At 37.1% G+C, this 6,000-nt stretch overlaps 1 protein-coding gene across 1 annotated transcript in view; it reads right to left on the bottom strand.

Annotated features, from left to right (window-relative positions):
* Positions 1-1,315: 1,315 nt before the first annotated feature.
* LOC105040567 (E3 ubiquitin-protein ligase CCNB1IP1 homolog) overlaps positions 1,316-6,000 on the bottom strand; it is a 29,201-nt gene continuing 24,516 nt past the window's right edge. Inside the window, 1 exon segment of the mRNA XM_073254611.1 lies at positions 1,316-1,543. The gene's annotated coding sequence lies outside the window, so the exon portion shown is untranslated.

The raw sequence follows: 6,000 nt of genomic DNA, 5'->3' as shown, positions 1-6,000 counted from the left end.
CAGGCCCACCCTAAAGTTTGTCATAGAATTGGTCATGACCCCCCACCCAAAGTGGAAGGTGCTTTCCCCGTAGCAAAATTTTGACAGTAGCTGGTAGATACCATTGCTGGCGCACTGACAAGTGAATGCGTGACTACAAGCAGGGACTATGAGAAACATGCGAGCCAACTCACTTCTGAGGCATCACCTGATCCGCATTAGCTCGCAACAGCAGCACCAGAATAGTGCGCCACTAAAAGACATGACAGGACCGCAGAACGAACAAGCATAGAGCCACAAAAACAAAAAAAAGGAATGATTGAATCCGTCTAAATAGAAAAGAATTTTTTTTTAAGAAAAAAAGGAATGATTGAAACACTCTGCTGCTGCAGCTCTAAAGTCACAAAGATCCCTCAGCTTCTCACAAACCATGAACACAAGACACCAACAAAATTCTTGGGCAGTACTCCAACTCCAAGGATCGCTTCTATAGCAAGAGAGAGGCAAATGATACAAGAGTGATTGCTCTTGCCAGGCATAGAAATCGGAGCCGCATCATAGAGCTCTTTGTATGGCATATTAGACTATCCACGGTTTCAGATATTTAACTGTTAGAGAAATTCTTTGTGCACCCTGCGCATCGCACGTACTTTCCATGATGATTGGCTCACGTGCGGAGCCGGACAAAAAAAAATTTTTTTTCACACCGCTATCCGACCGTGCATAAGCCAATCACCACGCACGGTGCACAAAAAATTTCTCTTAACTGTTATTACCAATGGATCATATGGTGAAAATTATAACAAAAGATCTGTAAGTTACCACAGGTACTGCCCATCAGAGCCACTTCAATCCATCTCAAATCATTCGAGCTTTCATTCTAATAGTGATTCTCCAAACTAGAGCAGACACTTTTTAAGTAGCTTGCAAGCACCCAGCAGCATTCATTATGTACACCTATAAGCATCCATTGTTCAAACCATATAATATAAATTAAAAAAAGGAAAAATAACTCCACAGCATTTGGGACCAAACTGACACTAATCGGTTGCATTTGTTGCTCACCTAGGATATTATAAGTAATAGTGTTGCAGAATACCAAAAAAAAAAAAAAGCTCATATATATGATAATATCAAGATTAATCACCAAATAAGATACAATTCAACCACCCATTCCCTCCCCGAATACCTAACCACCCAAAAAAAGTAGTACATGTGAAGTTTGAAAAGAAATGCATTTTATTATCTTCCCTCCATGTCTTTCCCTTAATAATCAAAACAAAATTAAAATTTTGGCTGAGAAATGAAAACATACTAAAGCTGACATCTTACATGGTTAGCTTGCTCAGAAACAATTGAAGGATTAAAAAATAAGCATTCCTTTAGAAAACAATGTGCTCAGAGATGAAAAATAATACAACATTATGGATATCATCTTAATGCATCAAAGGCAAATATCTTGATCAAAATTCACATGCATGTCCTCCGTGGGAACCCATTCTCAGATACACTTGTGCGTCGCAAACATCTCACAGCATACCTTCCAACGCCTCTTATTAGCAATCTAGTTTTGAATAGAAGATAACTGATCAATTATGTATCCAAACATAGGTCAGTCTGGAGGATTTTCATTCCAGAATTGCTCAATCAGCTTAAACAGCATGCTCTTTAAGATTCAGTACTTCTCAAACATATAGTGTACAACAAACCCAGTTGACATATAATGATATTGTTCAGAAAGCTTGAATAAAGAGATTTTTCTCATCTACTTGAAATAAAAATGTGATTATAACAGATCAAGTTTCTAGGTTGTTGGCAAGAAATCCATGCTTGGCAGCACAAATCAGTAGTAACAGCAGATAATTGAGTTAAAGCATTTAATAAGCATGTTTGTAAGTTAAAGGTCAAAGTCTGATCAAGTCAATGTACAACCTTGATTAACAAAAAAATAATAATAAAGGCTTTATTAATTCTAAGGGATCATCAAGAGGACTTAATTCAATAATTTCAAGAATTGACATCACTAAAAAACCTTGCCAAGGTCATTAACAAAATTAGTGTAAGGCCATATTGAACCAAAGACATGTGGAGGAAAAATAACAACATTGCTATTTCACAAGTGCATAATCAGTTAGACAACATGAAAGAACAATTCTCAAGTTACAATCACAATGCCATGATTCTTCTTTTCCTGCCCAGTTCATGAGTCTTTCTCATTAATTTGACATTATGTAGTTATATAAAACCATTATGGTTGTTAAAATACAATGGTTTTACTAAAGATTTTTTGAGAGATTTGTTTCCATCTTTTCAATGAGTCCCAAAAAGATTCAAATTCAGTAACTTGTGGGCCAAGTTTAGGACTCCTTATAGAGAGGATCAAGCAAAAGACAATAGTGCTCACTTTCTTGTGAAATAAATTGAAAGTTGGAGGCCAAGTTTGTGCTTCCCCCACCCACCCCCATTCCCGGCCCAAAAAACTCTCTAACTCTGATTCTTTTCTTGTCCTGCATCGACTACTTACTAATAGGCATGAACAAAGGATATCTTGGTAATTCAGCCCTTAAGACTAAATTCTCTCGTGTGATACATAAAGTAGAGATTCACCTAAAATTCCTATTTTCCTTCACTTCCCTTGAATCTTTTACTATCTCAGTTATTTCTCCTATGTATCACTCAGCCCTTTTATTTTTCTGTTTCTTTTTGTTCTAATCTCTTCCACTGAAAGAATACTTTGACAAAATTTTACCAACTTAGAGCACACTAAATGGCATATTGAACATCCACCAATATATTAAAGAGAGATCAACATTGCATTATAATATGTTCAATATGCTGAAAAGAAAGATTATTCAAGACAACAGACTAACACTTTAATCCATTTGAATAAGGCTTGGTTGGAGCATTAAAAGGAGGTTTCTCCTTAGGACATATGCCTTGAGAACTTTGATGTCTGGTGTAATGGGAAATGGTGGAGACCCTCCAATCATCTGGATAAAACAGTTTACGAAGAATTCAAATGTTAATGACAATTGTCAATTGACTGAGCTATATTTTAGCAGCCTTTTCTAGTTCATGTAAGCCATGCAGGCCAACAGCGATGATGTTAATCAACTAAATATAACTCAGCACTGGCTTAAGCAAGTAGTTTGATTAAATAGATGGACAAACCCCTGAACTTGCTTAAGTTTCTCTCAGGGTAATTGAGCATTTCAACCCACATGGATCTTACACTCAACAATTACATCAAAATTTTCAGCCACATGAATCACACTTCCTATTTCTATGGTGGTTTCTTTGCAAGAAAAGACTCATACAAAACTTTGAAAGTTCACCATAAATTGCCAATGAACTTTTAGCAGCTTTTTATATGTACACGATCATTTTGAAGATCCTTCGGTGCCAAGTTTATCAGCCATCACCCTTCCTGACCTAAAATAATAAAGGAATCATGACATCTACCACAAATCATCATGACATTAAATTAATGTATAAAAAGCCGTAGAGAAACATATGTTTAAACAGCCTGCTTGTGCAACTCAAAAATCTTCAAAGGCTACACACAAGTACGTTCGTCACAATCCAAACTTACCATACTTAAATAGGGTCAAAAATTTGAATTCAAGCATGATCACTTCTACTCTGGTCAGATTTCATCAAGTTTTAAGATTTGTTTCTTAATGTATTGGCTTTTCAGGTTAGATCAGGTTAATAATAATCCAAACACAATTAAATAAATATATATTGACAAGGTTAATAAATTGTATCGTAAAGATGCTATGCAAAAGCAACAATTATAACAATATGAACGCATTATCAACAAACCATGTAGCATGAAAACAATTAACCACATGTATATTATCATTAACACCAGAAATTGATGAACTGAGCACAAGCTTATTGTCAGCAATTGAGCTCTGTGTGAAACAAAAAGTGCCAATTTAACTTTGCACCACCTACAACTCTAGTATGACTTTTTTAGATAGACAAGATTATGCACATATCGTGTTGTAAATGTAACCATCTCTGCATAATGCATATATAAACATTTATGGATGCATATGAACCAACATGAACATGAAAAATGTTAACTCAAGAACATGACATTTGAGACTATTGCATCTCATGCAACTGGGACCCTTTAATTCACCACCCCCACACTTAAACATGGATAGACACTAGCGTAAGGATCCAGTAGAGGAAATTCTTAACAAAGGACCAGATACTAGGCCATGCAGCCCCTCATGATACTCATGTCGAGTTGGTATAATATAGGTTGCATGTACCTCACAATATGGCCTATACCTCTGTAGATACAAAGTATTACATTCAACACATACATCTTGCTTGTCAATGAGTATTTGCTAGATGAGTACTGAATAAATCTAGGGAATGATGTGCATTTACAGAGGAAAACACCAAGAAAAAGCAGAAGACAGTCAGTAGAGCTCATCTATTTACTTGAAAGATGGCATCTTTTCCTGCTGCAATAATGTACACCAAATGATATTTCAAATTAGCACGAGTGCATAACTTATTTATGCACACTTAACATCTTTATTTGCATTATTTCTAATTGATTGGCACAAAGAAAAATACAAACTTCTGTTGGTTTTGACAACAAAGAAGTTCACAATTTGGGGTTTTTCCCCGTGGTTAACAAAAAAGCACATCCCAGTGCACGAGGCTCCCGCCATTGCAGGGTATGAAGAAGGTCAAACATGCAAGCTTAACCCCTAGCAAACAACAATTTTAATTTTTTATCAAGCCTAAGACAAATTCCATTCTTACTTTACTATTCATGGGCATGCCCACAAATAAATCAGTTTGTTCTTTTGAGATGGACAAGCGAGTAGAAATTTGCAGAGCAACCATTCTCTTATATCAGTATTGGTGAAATTACCATGCTAAATATGTTTATAGACTTGCAAGCTTTTACAAAGCATACCTCCTGCAAGAGAGAGAAAAAAAATGAAAAGATATCCATGGCAATTTTACCTAAATAATGTTAATTTTAAAAAAATTACAAAATAATACTCTTTACAAAATATTTATCAGAATACTGTCCAAAATAAAGTCGCCCTATCATAGAGTGACTTTTTGTGCTGACCAACACAACTCACGCTATGTAAATGGCTGAGTCAGTAACGTAGAGTTGCCCTACAAAAGAGCGACTCTATAAATCGTCCTATGGTGTCGTCTTATGATAGAGTGACTTTAACTGCGGACTTGCATCAAGAGACCACTAGACTCTCTAACCACCAAGAGGAGGTTGGGGGGGCCACGAGGAGGGGCGGCGGGGGCCAAGAGAGAGAGGGTCGAGGAACCGAAAGGGAGAGGGGTGGGAGTTTGGTTTTTTTTTTTTTTTGCCAAGTGACGGAAAGAGGGGAGAGAGGAGTTTAATCTCCCCTCTCTCCCGACTAAACCCCTCTCTCCCCTCTCTCCGTCACTTAGAAAAAAAAAATCCAAACACCCCGCCCCTCTCCCTCTTGATCCCCCAACCCTCTTCCTCTCGGCTCTCTCGGTCCTCGCCGCCCCTCTCCACGCCCCCCCAACCTCTCTCTCGATGGCTGGAGAGTCTAGTAGTCTCTTGGTACAGGGCCGATGATTACTCAAAGTCGCTCTATCATAGGGCGACTCCATAAGCAGGGCGACTTATATATAGGGCAACTCTACATTGCTGACTCCACCATCCACATGACGTGAGCTGTAGTGAGTCAGCACATAAAGTTGCCTTATGATAGGATGACTTTGTTTTAGATAGTATTTTGATAAATATTTTGTAAAGAACATTATTTTCATATTTTTTTTAAAATAGCATTATTTAGGTAAAATCTCCGATACCCACTTTTATGCCATATTCTTCATTTGGAAGACTTCTGGAGCCACATACCTGCCTGCTCAAAAAGTTTATAGTTTTACATCTATATTAATGAGTTTAGACGCTTGGGCTTAAAAGAGCATGACTAAGCTAGCAGCACAAAGAAAAAAGAACATTGTAGAAATGGGATAAGACATGAC

This window comes from Elaeis guineensis, chromosome 3, assembly GCF_000442705.2.
Source record: "Elaeis guineensis isolate ETL-2024a chromosome 3, EG11, whole genome shotgun sequence".
Lineage (NCBI taxonomy): Eukaryota > Viridiplantae > Streptophyta > Magnoliopsida > Arecales > Arecaceae > Elaeis > Elaeis guineensis.
This window is presented reverse-complemented; position numbering and strand designations above follow the sequence as displayed.